Source organism: Vespa velutina, chromosome 6, assembly GCF_912470025.1.
Source record: "Vespa velutina chromosome 6, iVesVel2.1, whole genome shotgun sequence".
In the NCBI taxonomy this organism is placed as follows: Eukaryota; Metazoa; Arthropoda; class Insecta; order Hymenoptera; family Vespidae; genus Vespa; species Vespa velutina.
Genome location: NC_062193.1, coordinates 8,973,379 through 8,990,414, shown reverse-complemented (window position 1 = coordinate 8,990,414; position 17,036 = coordinate 8,973,379). Strand labels below are relative to the sequence as shown.

General features: G+C 39.8%; 1 protein-coding gene across 7 annotated transcripts in view; it reads left to right on the top strand.

Moving 5' to 3' along the window:
• Positions 1-17,036, top strand: part of LOC124950180 (TBC1 domain family member 14-like) — a 113,552-nt gene that overhangs the window by 23,592 nt on the left and 72,924 nt on the right. For 6 of the 7 annotated variants that reach the window (XM_047496563.1, XM_047496561.1, XM_047496559.1 and 3 more), the window contains one exon: positions 9,744-9,913. The exons of the other annotated variant lie outside the window; for it this stretch is intronic. The gene's annotated coding sequence lies outside the window, so the exon portion shown is untranslated. The remainder of the gene's footprint in view (positions 1-9,743; positions 9,914-17,036) is intronic. 7 annotated transcript variants of the gene reach the window in all.

The following is a 17,036-nucleotide window of genomic DNA, read 5'->3' as shown; positions in this document are numbered from 1 at the left end:
CTTTCCTTCCTCCTCCTCCTCCTTCTCCTCTTCGTCTTTTTCTTTTTATTCCTTTCTTCCGACATGACACGTAGTCTATTCGCGTGTTTGAGGATGATATTAGCCCTTTGCGGTAGGACGTGCTTCACGGATCCGTTAGCTCCGGACTCGCTCGGAGTTAATTTCACTCGTGTATCTCTGTCTCGTTCTACTCGAGACGTTTGATATTACTCTCCCTTTTCGTTTCTCTCTTGCGGCGGCCGGTCTATCATTTCTTTTTAACATTTTTATTATAGACGATATCGATTGCTATCTTCGTTATTACATTGTGTTTGTTCTAAGGAAATATCAAACTAAGGATTTTATCAAAGGTTATTTCGAAAGAATAAAAAGGAAATCTCGACGCAAAGAGAGAAGGAGGAACAACGACAGCCGTAAATTCATCCTTTTTTGAATTTCTTTAGTAGATTTACGCTAACTAATGCGCTTTGTATACATCGTCGGTGAACGAGCAACGAAGAAAAGTGCAGCAGGTTGTTTAAAGAAAAGAGAAAAAGTATAAGCTACCCTGTATTTGCGTGTGCACCATTAAAATCTTAATCTTCGTTAAGCGTTGTAGTGAAAAAAAGTAGCTTCCATCTAAAAAGCAGCCCTTTCATCGTCTCGCATAAATTTTAACGGAGAACTCTTTGAATCGTTATTACTATCGCGTATAGAAGTTAAATAACTTTTTTTTCCCCTCATTGTCCCACGATCATTGTTCCTTAAATAATCCTTAAATAAAAATACCTAACCAATGAAAGGAGAAGAGACGAGGAGAAAAGTTTTAGTCCTTTTCCACCCTCTTCTCTTCTCTTCCCTATTCTATCAAAAACGACCGTACTAGTATCAAATTTGTTTTCCAAACGATAGAAGGTATCCAATTTTTACGGAATTCTAGAGGAAAATGGAAGAAGGTTTTTTTTTCTCCCGATGGTAACAAATTTTCTTTCGTGCCGTGCGAATTGCCTATATCGTGAAAGAGTCAATAAGCTAGGGGAACCAAGGAGGAAGATAGAAAGAGAGGTGTAGCGTAGGCGTGAGCTTTCGAGTGTGTACGTATAAGAAAAATGTAGGCTCACTTTTAGTAAAAGGGAAAGGTTTGGACTTGAATTTCTTCTTCCTCCTCTTTCTTTGAATCTTTATAGCTAAGAAAAGACAAGGGTTCGAGCCGAAACTCGAGATGTCGTCAAGCTGACCTTTTTACTTTCGAGCAGATGGCTCGATCATCATCGGTATGCCTATAATGCGGAACACGCTCGATGATTTTCAAGAGTAGTATTTTTTTCTTGTAATTAATACCGAAAGCAAGCGCTTGCGATTGCCATATGACGTTGGCAGCAAGCGACAAACACAGATATGATAAATTCTTCTTTAAGACGTGATGCTCGAGCCACGTGCCTTTTTAAACTTCGTTGAAAATTCTCGCCCCAACGAGGCGTACCTTTATTGCTCGAAAGTCAAAGATCTTATAGACACACCGGTCCCTTATAAATCCATCGTTATTTGGGTCAGCGATAAGTATCCACGTGTGGTTTCTCCTCTTTTCTTTTTCTATCTCTCTTTTTCTTAAGCTCGAGTTTAGCCTGGAAGGCATTCTAGAGCGATAAGAAATTTAGAGAAGAAACTTTCGTGAAAGACAAAAGAAAAGAAAGAGAGCAGCGTGGAAGAAACGCGTTATCCCGCGCGTCACCGCTTTAGGCGCGCGCCATAAAAGATTAATATACGCTAGAGAACGAGATAGAGAGAGAGAGAGAGAGAGAGAGAGAGAGAGAGAGACAGAGAGACAGAGAGACAGAGAGAGAGAGAGAGAGAGAGAGAGAGAGAGACAGAGAGACAGAGAGAGAGAGAGAGAGAGAGAGAGAGAGATATGAAGAAAGCGCTGAGAGTCAGAAAGATAGAGAAAAGTATTGCTAACGAAGTTTAGTCGTTGAATATTTAGGAACTCGCGTTGCGTAAAAAAGTAGAGTGAAAGAGAAAGAGAAAGAAAAAGGAGATAGGATAAACTGAGTCGTTTGTATGCGAATTTTAGTATCGTTCTTTTTTAATTTCGTAACACTGGTAGATGTTTCGCGGTAACCACGTTTATTTCATGAAAACCCGAGGTCTTAAAGAGCTCGAAGCAAGAGAAATCGATCTTGGCTTATCCGTGGAAAGGCAGATATAGCCCTCCTTCCTTCACCTCCTTCTTCACCTCTTTAACGTTTCCGTCTCGTTACCTCGGTAGTAACGAGAGACGAGGATACTCACTCGTGCGGCTCTCTGCACGGAATACCATCGGTAGTTTGTATAGTAGTAGCCCTACTTCCTCGCACACCCTATCGATCCCCCTTTATTCCTCCCATCCTTCCTAGGGACTCTCCTAGTCACGACATCGCCAGGAGGCACGGCCGGAACTTTACAGTTGAGCGCGGGAGGGGTGATGTTTAATTCAAGTCCAAGCACAATGCTTCCTCGAGAAGCCTTTTCTCTCTCTCTCTCTTACTCTCCTCATATAAATTATTCCGCGATCTCGCATTCAAAGTCACTCTTTCACCCTTCCCGTTGTACCGCCCCACCACCATCAATATCACCAGTACTACTACCTCTTCTTCCAACTAGCAACGACTCCTTTTTCAGCAACCGTCCAGCAGAGTTAGCTTTTGGTTCGAAGGAATGCGCCGAAAGGAACGACTGCGTAAAAATCTACGCACCTTTTCGCTTAAGCGAGGACCGCTCGCCTACCTTCTTTCGTCTTCCCCATGATGAAAAGCTTTGCTGGACCGGCTCTTTCGAGACTCATAGACGGGCTTCAAATATTGAAGCCCGCGAATCTCAACGCGAAAGGAAAGATTCTTTTTCTTTCCTTTACCTTTTTCTTTTATTTTCCTTTCTATTCTTTCTTTTTTTTTTTTTTTTCTTTTTTTTCCTCAGTCGCTTTGCTTAGCCAGTGCTCCGTTTTCACCTCAACTTCTCTTTGTAATTTATAGGAGCTCGAAGTTTGCCCCTTTCCCGGACGCTGGGTTTCTATTTTTCTCGGTAAGACGAAGGCGTTGAGAAAATATTTTTCTTTCGGAGGGCTAGCCGAAAGGATTCAAAAGAAGTTTAGAGTTACCACGATCGATTAATTCGTTGTTAATCTTTAATCGTCATATTCGATTTTATGTTATTTTCCGTTATTAGTGTTCTCTCTCTCTCTCTCTCTCTCTCTCTTCCACAGAAATATCCTTTTTTTTTTAGATTTTACTTCATTTCTTCGTTACTTGTTACGATTGAGATATATAACGATACGGTTAGCCGATAACAAATACCTCGATGAAAGCGAGAACGGTCGTAATTGATTTAGATACTGCGACGTCTTACTTCGTCGCGTCTGGTGCTACACACACATAGAAACAGACACAGAGGTATACACGTGGCACGCGTGCAGAGGTAGCATAGGATGTAATAAATCGTAGACGCGAGTCGATGCATCAACGTAACACCGTTCCTTCTTCCGCCGCGAAAGTGATCGAGTCGAGAAGCGGTTTTCACTGTATCCTCACGCTCAAGTGAATACATTAAACGTAAGCAATATACAAATGGCTATGTGTGTCTTATCGAATGTAGGAATATTTTTTGGCTCGATTGACGACGTTACAACGATCCAAAGATATGTTCCTTCGGGTCCCAAGAGTACATGTGCGCGTTTTCCGTCCTTGGAGGATTCCATCTTTGGTGTCTACCGAGATCGTAGCACTTTTTGCCCCGATGCCGATCAATCTCGAGAAAATACGGACAGTTATCCAGCGGACTCTTGAGTTCTTGCGAAGACGAAAGAAAGAGAAGTGAAAAGGACGAAGAAATCCTCTCGGTCGGCGCGCTTGACTGGACATTAGTCGCGAAAGCATGTCGTATCGGAACTCTTGGGGAGATAAGACACGTCCGATTTAAGTTCGCGAAAAAGGAATGCTCTCTCGAGCGACACTGCGATTAAAGGTCAGCTGTAGAGACGAGGGAGAGAGAGAGTGAGAGGAAAAAAGAGAGAAAAAGATAGGTGGACAAGGCAAAACGCGGATCGGGATCGTGCCGAGGTTGGTACTCTTGGGAGGAGGACCTAGAATCTTTTGGGACTGTCGACCGATTTAATTGGCTTTCTCGGAGGAAGGGACTGGCAACTCGTGGCAATCGCAACGAGTCTTGATTCTTCTCCGAGACAAGTCCAATAAATCCTCTCTCTCTCCCGAGTCTGGCGCGCGTCTTTTCTCTGGTACGCGATGGTGACAAACTAAAACCGAGTCTCTCCCTCCTCTTCCTTCTCCTCCTCTTTCTACTCCTTCATCTCCATCTCCATCTCCTACTCCTCTTCTTCGTCCAGTTCCTCTCTTCTTACTTATCTGATCTCGCGGCGGAGGATACACAAGAAACACAAACCGCGCAAGGAGGAGGGGGAGGAGGAGGAGGAGGTGTAGAGTAGATGCCACGTAGTGATAGAGTTCGTTCGGTTGGATAAGGAGAGGCGAGGTGGTCCGGAAAACGGGGATAGATGGACGAGCTGAGAGCGAATAGAGGGAGAGAGAGAGAGAGAGAGAGAGAGAGAAGACACCGGCTCGGACTCCTTTCTCTGGTAGCGCTGATGTCCTCGCATTAAGAACTCGTTCTCTTATCGGCGATGATTTATAGAGGCGTTCAATTTTTAGGCTCCTCGTCGAAAGGGAATCACCGAAATAAATATGGCCACTGCGCGTTAAACCGATCCTTTTGGACAAGGCTCGCGCAAAGGCCGGACAGATGTTTTCACCGATCTTCTTCTTCTTCTTCTTCTTAGTTGTCATCGTCGTCGTCGTCGTCGTCGTAGAATAGTAAAGCCCAAATGCCGGGCAAAGGGTTCCTTTTTTTTTTCTTTATCTGTTCGAATTTCCACCGCCCTCGCTGACAAAGAAAAAGAGAGAAAGAGAGACGCCCTTGAATTTATCGCGTCCTCGTGTTTTCCATTCGGCTTGTGGTGGATTAAACGAGTAACAGCCTCACTCACGGGCCAAAGTAAAAAGCTTCTTCCTTCTTCATCTCCACCTCCTTCTCCTTCATCTCTTCGTCTTCTCGTTTAACGGACGAACGAACGCGTTTTCATTCGAGCTCGTAGCACTTTCTTCTTCATGGCTTTACGCATCTCCGTCAAGAGACATTCTCTTTCTCATTTTATCTCGTTTTATCTCGTGAAGGTACCACTTCCGTCTATCTCTAATTGCGAATGCTTACTTGTCAGGCCGCTTTAACATTACCCACGCTTTCTTCCTGAGTTTCTTCGTGAGTTTCTTTCGCGAATACCCAATCGCAAAGACTATAGAGATACTAAGCTCTCTTCACTTTTCCTCCTTGTTCTTGCGTTATGTCCGTAGTAGACTCGGACTTTTGGAAAGCTCCGATGGTCGAGAGTAATAACAGAAAGACGCGGATAACTGCGTCTTTCTCGTGGTTTTATAAACAAATTTGAGACAAAGATAAAGAAAAAGACAAAGTTAATTTATTGACCCGCCGTCGACGTTGACAAGGCAAAATCGTTTGCAAGTATTTATCGGCACGATTATTCGAGATCGCGTTTGGTAGTCTCAAAGATTTAATGTAATCGGCGTCCCTCCAGTACGACCGGTTGTGTTTCACCGATAAAAGTCTTTTTCGCTTGTTTCTACTCTTTCTCTCTTTCTTTCTTTTTCGTTATCTCTCCCATTTCTTTTATCTTTTTGCAAGAGAAGATAAGGGCGAAGCTTGTTTCATCGAAACCGCTGAGTCGACTGAGAATCACTGGTTCCTTTCGGTCGCATCAAGTGGAATGTATTCATCCATCGAGTTAACGCACGCTCAATTTGTCCGGGCCTTGTCAGCCGCGCTGGAAAAGGATACCTTAATAAATTGTTGCCATGTTCTCGGACGGGTTGATTTCTTTCTTGCTTTCTTTCTTGCTTTCTTTCTTGCTTTCTTTCTTTCTTTCTTTCTTTCTTTCTTTCCCCCGCCCCCCTCCCTACTCCCTATCCCCACCCCTCTTCTCCTTTTTATTTTTCTTTACCTTTAAAACTCGGATGAACCCGCGACCGGTATGACGTGAACTTGCTTCTCGACTTTTTCAAGTAGGTAGAACAGAACAGAACAGATATGTATATATCTACGTAGGTATAGGTATAAGAAAAAACTGTTGGTACTTCATGTCATTGACAATAATCGTACTTGTCGATGTTATAAGCTGCCTCTTTAATGAACATTACTTTTAAAGGACCTAGGAAAAGTATTTCATATTGCAAATAGCGAAATTTCATCCCTTCTGTGTCTATCGAGACGTTATTAGAACTGCAAATGTACTTGGCCAGCAACGCAAAGAAACACTGAGAAAATAGCCTTGCGGCATAGACGTCTGCGAAGACAATGACGTCTCATCATTATGTAATCGTCGGGTCTGCTACGATTCTGCGAGCTACTACAGTTGATGTTGCTCGTTTAATTATGTCTGGACCACCGAACATTCCTATTCTCGTAGTAGCTACTACTTACTTTGCTCTTATCATCGAAACGAATTATTGTACCTTCGAATAGAGAATGGTATAGTACGGTATTCCGGTGAACGATCAAGAGCTATCTTCGAGCGAAAGAAATACTACTCCATGGAATTATTGACGTTTCTTCTTACAAAATTGCTTTCTATAACTTTAATAGCGTTCAAAGTACGATTATCGTTTTCTCTCTCTCTTTCTCTCTCTCTCTCTCTCTCTCTCTCTCTGACTTTCTTTCTCCTTCTTTTTCTCTCGAGTTCTTCTTTATTAAAAAGACATTATATTCCATTGCCAGGAGATCCATGAAATTCTTGTATAATTTATGAGTGAGGGAGAGAGAGAGAGAGAGAGAAAAGGATGATCTTTGCTCGCAAAATAGATACATTTTAGGTATAAAGACGATCGATTTTCGTCATCGAAAAGATCAAAGAATCATTGAAGGAATCGTTTTCGAAGACAGAAGATAAACCGATAGAAAAGAAGATTCCTGTTACTTAAATTAAAAAATTCATTGGTATATTGAATTTAATCGTATCAATATCGTGATCGAGCTATCAGTTTGTTAGCCTTTTCTCTCTCTCTCTCTCTCTCTCTCTCTCTCCTTTCAGCGAAGGAAAAATACATCTAATAAGATCCGAACTGGCCAGAGCCGGGTAAAGGCCAGGCAGAATCAATTTCATTTTTCAATTTCATCTTGGTCAGGTGGGGGGAGTGGAAGGGAGGATTCTACGTAAAGGTGGGATAGAAGAGTAAGAGGGAAAAAAGTATGAAGAAGAGAGAGGAAGAGGAAGGAAAAGCCAGGCAGCTGATGGGAAAAGGAAACGTAGCCATTTTGCGTCGTTGTACGCGGCTATATAGCACTGTAGTAAGGAGGATCAGGAGCTTTGCTCTATGATTACGTGCGCTAGTTCGAGCCGGACAGACAATAACGCGGCATGGGGCTTGACCTAACCCAAATAACTTCATCTTAACCAGTAATACCAAGCGCGATAGATAGAAAAGGAGAGAGACAGAGTGGCAATTCTTCGAGGGAGATCTACCGGTGTTCTCTACTACACGTTGAAAATGAGATTTTCATCCGGCATAGAATCTAATGCTTCTTTTATTTTTCGAGTCACTCCATCTCCTTGGTAGATTCTTTTTCTCTTTTCCCCTCCCCCCTCCCTCCTTCGATCCTTTTATTCAAAGGCGTATTCTTTGAAAATGCAAATGACGTTAAGTGGTCGAGCCAGTGCGGGGTGACCTTGCGTCTTCTAGCGTCTTTCTGTCTGGCCTGCTTTTTCAATGACCCTACGAAGAAGGGATGCATCGTATTCGCATCACGGAGTATCCCTCTGAATACATTCTCTCGTTCCTCTTCTATGGGTTCGTTTGTGCACGAATGTGTACGTTAAAATGTGTCTGAGTGTGAGCACAAGTCCTTGTATGTACATACGTAGGTGGGTACGTGGGTCAAGAATCATTGGCATTACGAGCGTCTTTGATAGCACTGGGATTCTTAATGGGATGCTGCTGTTGCTGCCGCTGATGATGATGATGAGAGAGAGAGAGAAAGAGAAAAGGAGAAAAGAGTAATACTTTACGGTAATAATTGCGACTTCCTTTTGATATCCCTTTCACCGATTTCTTTTCATTCGAAAGGTAACGGCATAGCATCGTTTAACGAAAGTCCAGGTCAGAATTTTCAAATGAAATAAATCTCTTGAGAAAATTCCTTTTAATTTGATCCATACGAATGAGAATCTGCAACGTCCAATATACAATTTCTTTTTACAAATTTAAATGAGAAAACTCGTAATATAAAACGATTAATCGCAAGGATGTTGTACGAATGACGACGACGACGACGACGACGACGACGACGACGACGACGACGACGACGATAGGGATCGAATCTAAACATCGAAACGATCGTAGTAGTCGCTGTCGTCATCTTGTCTCCTGCCATTCGATTTCGAAGAAGGTTCAAGAATTTTGTTGAAACATTGACAGGGGAGTAGTTGTCGTAAAAATTTACGGTCCTCCAACGGAGGTAAGGCGAAAGCCTTATCTTTACTTTCACACCCCAAATGACCGACTCGAATCAGCCCCTTCCCCGTCGTTGTCGGGAGACTTCACAAGTATATCTCTCTCTCTCTCTCTCTCGTTTACGCTCGTTTACGTTTCTTCCTCTTGGTTTCTCCTTCAACGACGAGTCACAAGTAAAGGATATCTATAGCTTAGCTTCATCTCTCGTTTCTTCTCTTTTCTTTTTTCCCTTCCCATTCTAACTTTACCCTCCTCTCTTCCCTTTCATTTCGCGGATCTCCATCTCATTTTTTTCGTCACCTCAACGAGGGTTCCCTCTCTCTTAAGACTTAAACCGTTACGAGCCAAGCCAAGGAGTCTTTCTGGAATTCTGGAATCTCCTTGGTCTTTCTCCGGAACGCCGAGAATATGTCTGGGGTATGGAAGAGCAGCTACGTTTATTAGGCGGCTAAAGGATCCCTCGTGGACTTGCTACGAGGTGACAACTTAAAAGAAAGAGAGAGAGAGAGAGAGAGAGAGAGAGAGAGAGAGAAAGAGGGAATCGCATTTGTCGAATTATGTTCGTTCGTATGGTAAGTATCATTAATTACGCAGGAATTTCTTCGATAGAATTTTTTCCCTGTTATAATTGAATCGATGATAAACCGATAAACATTACGTCTTCTTTCTTTCTATTTCGTATTTCTTAAAATAGCAACCAAGATTGAAAAGGTTATTTTCGATCGTAAGATCTTTGTAAAGATATCGATCCAATAAAGGTTTTAATTCATGGAGAAAGGGTTTTAATTACGTATCCTTATGTAAAAATATCATTTTGTTTATATTATCTCAATCTTATAACGAATTAGAATTATCAGATTCAAATTTTTTATGCGTCGTTCACATGTAAAGGTTAAAAAGCCAATGAGTTATCGTTGAATCTATAAAACAGAATCTATTAACCACTCAAAATTTATTTAGCGAGTAATCAGATGGCGCTACGATCGATCCTTCGTCGCATTAGCCGATTTGCAAAACTTTTTAACAGTTCGAAATTTAGATCGAAGGAGGTCGCGTCGCTAACGATGTTATTAAAGAAATCTCACTTTCTTTTTCGTTATTTTTGTACGTTTTTTAATATTTTCGAAATGACAAATTATTAAATTGTCGTAAAGGTTAATGATTACGATTAAATCAAACGATTATTATCTTTTATAGGTTGGAGAATGAGAGGTGTAAAAATTCACATCGATCATCCATCTTGCTTCTTCTCACGAGGGAAAAAAAATGACGAGGCTGATGATCCTCGATGTTGGAAGAAAATATTTTTTCAAGATTTCCAGAGGGAGAGATGAAAGGTTGCCGCATCACAATCCTTAATCGCTCAGGTATAATACGCATTCGTATCTCGATTTTCGAGGTTTAACATGACCTTCGAAGGTTTACTCGTTCGTTAGAAGATATTCTTTGCGATATCGAAGCTGAAATGAGAAATTCGGAAAATAAAAAAACGAAATGCCTTTTGTGAAGGTTTAAGATTTTTATCTCCCGAGGACAAACGCTTTTTCGTTTTTCCAATCTATTCTCTTATCTCTCGTCCTTGTTTTCTTTACACCAGTATAGTATTACTTTAGATATTCGAATAATAGGAGATAGGTATAAAGATAGAAAGAAAGCTTGTATATATGTGCGTGTGTGTATATATATACACACACACACACATACACACATATTCGTTCGTTATCCATTATACAACGAATTTTCAACCGTTAGACGGAGATGTACGATGTCTTCCGAATTAGCACGATTTGCTCAGTGACCGTTATGACGTCTAATAATCACGCGAACGTTATATAGTGCATGATAATATCCATATATAAAAATTACAAACGAAGTTTTTCGTTGGAAAATATATTAATTATTAATTACTAAGTGATATATAACAAAGAGAGAGAGAGAGAGAGAGAGAGATAGAGAGAGAAGAGTCAAGTGTACTCTACAATCAAGTACTTCTCTCTTTTTCGTTATATGTATTTCGTTAATTAATTAATTCTACGAATTTTACTAATTCTCTCCAACATATTCAGCGGTTTTCAACGCATTTATTAAACGTATGTATTTATATCATTTAATTAGAATAAGATTCACCGATATATTAAATAATTTATATCGGTTTTAATTGAGGGAATAATTAAATATTAAACTAGCCAATGTTATTTTAATAACATCGAAGGTAATTATCGACTATATCGAGATATAGGAGACGTAGTTCGATGCGATATTATCGATCCGGATAATGAGTCGATAATAAGGGAAACCGACTAGGACATTTATCCTATGCATCACTATACTTTTACACCGTATATATATATATATATACACACACACAACACACATGTAAAATATATGTAGATACAGATACATTATATATAGATATATAGTCTGTTAAGCGATATCGAAAGAACGAAACAATTTTACATTTTGCGGTCGTAATGTTTTATCGCCGTCAGTGATTTCTTTGAAAAGGGACAACGCGTTACAGCGTGCCAATTTTATCAGTGGCACTCGTATTATATTGATTTACATGTTTCATATAATAAAAAAGTATTTCGTACTTTCGATGGCTTTGTGACAGCGAGTAACGATCGCAAATATGTATTTCGACACTTTATTGTTAAAATTTTGCATTTATTCGTGTCTCTTCGTGAAATTACTGTTTTTAAAAAATGCGTGGGGAAAGAGAGAGTGTTGGCGGAGGAGTCAGGGAAGAGAGAGAGAGAGAGAGAGAGAGAGAGAGAGAGAGAGAGAGAGAGAGAGAGAGAGAGAGAGAGAGAGAGAGAATATAAAGTTATGGAAAATCACGTTGCAAAAAAAGAAAAAAAAATATATTGAAGGAACGGTGATGGAGATAGTCGGGAAGGGGGGAAGGCAAGGTTTTTGTTGTAAAAAAAAAAAAAAAAAAAAAAAAAAAAAAAAAAAAATAAAAGAAAAACAAAAAATCATACGCACATATTCTCGTCGATTTTATTATCATTGTAATGGATCGATCCTCTACCGATGATTTATCGTTAATGGATTTAACGTGTTGATGAATTTCGGCTGAAAGGGCATCGAGTTACGACAATCTTGGGCAATGCGTTTAATAATGAAAACGCGTCAAAAATCGATCGTCATTCATAAAGATCTCCGTGTCGTTAAATCAAATTGATCTCATTCGTTGCCCGATCATATTATATGGTGTTTTTTATTGTTTCTTTTTTTTTTTTTTTTTTTTTTTTTTTTTTTTTTTTTTTTTTTAAGAATCAAATATCGCGCTGATATTATTATCCACGTTCGTCGTTGTATTTTTTTTTTGTTTCTTGTTCTTTTATTTTTTTTTTTAATTTTTTCTTTTTTCTTTCTTTTTTTTTTTTTTTTGTTTACGAGGAAGCGTAAACTCAAATTAGTTTCTATTCCATTTGGAAGCGTTCGCTTTGAAAAAGGATCTAATTCGTTTAGGCGCGAATGATTGATTTGCGTTTATTCTATTTCAATGAATAGAAAAAAATAGGGAGAATAATTCTATTACATAATACGAGATAATTTAAATATCTAAACGAATGTTTATTTGGAATAGCAATATATATATATATATATATATATATATATATATATATATATATGCAATACATATTACATAACAATACTTTGCTTAGTACTAGAAATGATCGATAATGCGATCAGCTATGAAATCAAGTTAAACAACGTAGCTTCACATTTTATCCGAGTACGTACATAAATATATACATATATAAATATGTACATACATACATACATACATACATAAATACATTTACATGCGGTACATACGTACGTACTTGCGTATATTTCTAAATGCATAGCTGGACGCGTGTGTGCTGGTTTGCGCATACTCGCGAGTATATCGAGTATCCACGAGTGGCCTGAAAGAAGCGTTTTACGCCATCCCGTTAATAATGCGCATCCAATTACCGGCTTTACTGGCTCGAAGCCACGTCACCAGAGCTCATTTGTCATCCGGTTACTCCCTCACCACCGCTTATACGCGATGAAAGCCTTATTCCGTAACGAAACTTTCGTCTTCTATCTCTTTCTTTTTCACTTTCTTTCTCTCTCTTTTTTTTCTCTCATCGTAGGCTTCGATCATCGAGAAGCACAAGATGCAAGGTCATCCAAACAGAATAGTACATAATTCAGTGAATGCATCGTGTTATGAAGTCACCCTATCTTTCTCTTTCTCTCTCGCTCTCTCTTTCTCTTTTATCTACGTGTATGTACTAACGTATAAGTAAGCATATATATATATATATATATACATCTCGATTGTCGAAGGATAACTCAATTTAGTAGATACGTGTATCATTGAATTTTTCTTTTCCTATTTTCTTTTTTTTTTTTTCCCTTTTTTCGAAGAAGAATCGTAATATAAAAAGTTGTGTAATTTAGGAGCGCAGAAGTTTCTTTCTTTCTTTCTTTCTTTTCTTTTTTTTTTTCTTTTTCTATCAATTCCATCAGATTTCAAAGACTTCGAATGATACTTCGAAATGTAGTTTCGCGAAGATCGATAGTAGTCTAAGGATCGTAGAATGTCTCGTCGTATGTAAGTCACCGAGAGTGGGAATATCGTCGAAAGAAAGCGGTTAAACACGTAGAGAGGGTTATAAAGCGTGCGCGTAGATTTTGGCATCGCTCGGAACGTTCCCACGGAATCGGAGATTCGCTCCTCCTTCCTCTTCCTCCTCTTGTCCCTCATCCAGTAACTCTCGAGCGGCAAACGGTGCCACGAGCATCGAGAATCTAACCTACATTCGTGGGAGGCTTTTCTCTCTCTCTCGCACGCGTTCTTCGTGAACGACCTATAAAATAAGTTCTCAAAGTATCGACGTAAAGTCGCGTGTGTATCGAGTCTCTCAATTAGTCTGCAAATTTATGTAGATATCTATAAATCTACGAAACATTTTATATATTTCAATATATATATATATATTTGTATGTACATAGGCGCGCGATTTATTTAGCTAGAAGTTACAACTGTTTGTAGAGATATTAAGGAATAGAGAGAATTGGAAAGTCAAACGCACCGATATTCTGAATTCCACAGTGGGAAAAAGAAAAAAATAGAGGAGATATACGTGGACTGGTTCGATCGTTAATCCTTGCGACATTGGTCCTCGATGAAACGTACTTAAGGGCTTCTTCCTTTTCTTTCGGTAATCGCGTTTCCTTTCTAACGAAAAGTACCAAAATAACCGACTCGCCCTCTCTCTCTTAGGAGGATAGGAGTCGACAAATCGACGGCAACGCGGTCGTTAATCGGCCGAGCAGAGAGAGAGAGAGAGAGAGAAGTTTTCGTTCCCTCGCTCGTAGATTTAAGACAGCTCTAAAAATATGGTTCTCCTCGGAGGCAGTCCTTTAATCGTCCTCCACCTAGGTCTTTTTCTTTTTCTTTTTTCGTTGTAGCTTCTCGTCTTCTTCGCTACTTTCTCTCACCCCTCCCTTTTCCTCTCTCTCTCTCTCTCTTTCTCCATCTTCCATTCGCTTCTTCTCTTAAAAGCTACCGTGCTCTGCGCCCGGAGGCTTCCAATGTCCGCTTAATTATCTTTCGAGTTGGAACGCGGCAGGGGTTAAGTTTCGTCGGGAATGCGCCGTAATTAAGAAAGGTGTTGCACCGATCCACCGCAGTCATTTGCCGGAAAATTGCCTGGAAATGGGCATGAGGAAGGACGCTGTTGGAGACGGTGCAGCACTTTTGCTCGACGACGAAGACATGAGCGTGGAGGAGGATGGTGTTTCTATTATTAAGTGGCTCATCTTCCTACGGAGTGCCAAGAGTGCTCTCATACCTTGATTAACTGGATGAGATAGGATATATACGCGCTCGAGATCGAGACAGAGAATATATACGCGTGTGTGTGTATCTATTAGATTTGAGACAATGATATTGTTTTAATAATATCTCTTAAATATCGAATATGACCGTATGTTATTTCTCTCTTCGTTTATCTTATTCATGAGAAAAAAGTCAAAGAATTTGAAACGATCATCAATGGTGGATCGGACCGAGTGATTTTTCGTAAGATAAACAGTAGGTTTGGTTTTATAGAACAGAAAATAGCGGTAGACAGACAAGATACGTCGTGCGAGTATCCTGTCGGAGTCAGTCGAAGGGAACATGGAAGAGAGTGGAAGAGGAAAAAGAGCGTTAGGTAGACCGTAAGGCGACGCCAATAACAGCACCAGTAGCGGCAGCCTTCTAGAGCAGAGATTTTCGAAACGCACGTGCGTCGTTTCCTTTACGGCTTTTTAATTAGCCTTTTCCTCGAACCTAACGACCGAGTCGGATAGAGATGGAGAGAGAGAGAGAGAGAATGTCTATGCGTCCTTTTCCTGTTCGTCTTTTCGTCACCGAGAAATCTTCTTCGAGAATCCTGCGTTTCGACCTATTTTTAAGATCTCGCAGAACCCGCAAGCATGGCGCCTATTTATTTTCTTGCTAAAAGTAGACTCTATGCATCTTTCTCTCTCATTTCTCTTTTTTTCTCTCTCTCTCTTTCTCTTACACATATACACACACATAAACTCTCTCTCTCTCTCTCTCTCTCTCTCTCTCTCTCTCTCTCTCTCCATACGGGCTAAGTTCAAGGTGATGGCACAAGTAATCTATTAGTCCGTCCTTTGGTTCATCGCGAGTTTTTGAAGATTCTAAAAAGACACGAAGAGAGATTGAATTTGTCGAAATTGGTAGAGGCAAAGGTATTTCTTCGTTTTTCTCGTATCTCTCTCCTTCTCTCTTTCTCTTCTTCCTTCTCTTTAAAAGTTTCACGTCGGCGAGTAAATTGGTACGAACGTTACGCTCCTTGGTAATGAAGGGAGATGAAGAGAAGAGACGAGGACATGCGATATATCTTACGGTTTCATCCTGAGATTGGCAGCGATGTCGACGACCACCGGTTTCGAAATTCCGATTCGGTTGGATAAATTCAAAAAGGAGAATCGACGTGTTGCCGTCGTGTTGGTGTGCCCAAATGCGAAAGAGAAAGAAAAAGAGAAAGAGAGATGGAATGAACGGTGTAAGAAATTCAATTGCTCGCTATAATATCTCGCGTCTCGTGGAAGCAGGCTAAAAGAGAGAGAGAGAGAGAGAGAGAGAGAGGGAGAGAAAGAAAGAAGCAATCAAAAAAAGCCCGAGGCGATGGCTAAACGATTCGTGCAACGAGTTTATCCATTTTGAAGATCGTCACCCTCGCTCTGGTTCTCTGTCTCTCGATCTACCTCTTTATCTCTTTCTCTCTCAATTTCCCGTTCTCTCCCACATTCGCGATATAATATTTGTCGTTTTAAATTCTTCCCGTGCGTCTCATATCGTTTCCCTCCGAAATCCAATATCACGCATCCAAGACGGGGTAAATGTGAACACCGTGAAAAATCATCGAGTATGCATTTGGAATTCGAGATAGAGATCAAGAATCGAGATAGTAGCTCGATTTATTTTAGACGGCTTTGTTCGCACAGGATCAACGATTTTTTATCTTTTATTTTCTCTCTCTCTCTCTCTCTCTCCTGGTTTTTTCTTTTCTTTTTTTTATTCTTTTTTTTTCTTTTTTTTTTATTGTTACTATTATATTTTTTATACGCGAATCGCTAATGAAAATTATTGCAAAACATTCTATGGAGGATCGTTTAATGTCGCTAAGCACGAGCCAATTGCTTTGATATCGAATCATATCGAGATTGGAAGAGCAAGAGGATGAGAGAGATTCAGAAAGAGAGAGAGAGAGAGAGAGAGAGAGAGAGAAGAAGAGGGAGGAATAGAGACAAGTATTTTAATAATAAAAATTGTACGCTCGGCGATAATATACGTACGTTATGGAATCATTAATTCGGCCTTCGGAAAGCTCTGTATTATGAAAAAAATGAAATATTCTAAGGATTTCCCTTTCGTTTAACCCATTTTCATGCGAGCGTCAATATTATCTTCGTGCGTTCGATTTTATCCACGTTTTCTCATATTACTTATATAAATATAGATATATTATATATAATATTATATACACACACACACACACACACACATATATATATATATATATGTATATATAAAATGGCTCTTTTTCTCTTTATAAACGAGTACAACGATCGATTTACTTTTCAACTATAATGGGAAACGTTTATACAAAGGATGACGTGTCTTTATACCGAGCGTATCGTGCATACGTATCCATGCTTCATTTAAATCTTCATGACACTTATCGTCGTTTCTATATCCATTTATCCGCGTGCCAAGTTTTTACATTTTATCATATATCTCTCTCTCTCTCTCTTTCTCTCTCCCTCCCTCCCCACCCCCCTTTTTCACACACTTTTTCTTTTCTCTTTCTTTCATTTAGATATAAATTCGAATTATAGAATACGTACATACACACTGTAATAAAATAACTGTATATAAAATTCATTTGATTCGATAAATGTCACGTAAGACGTAAGTACGAAGTA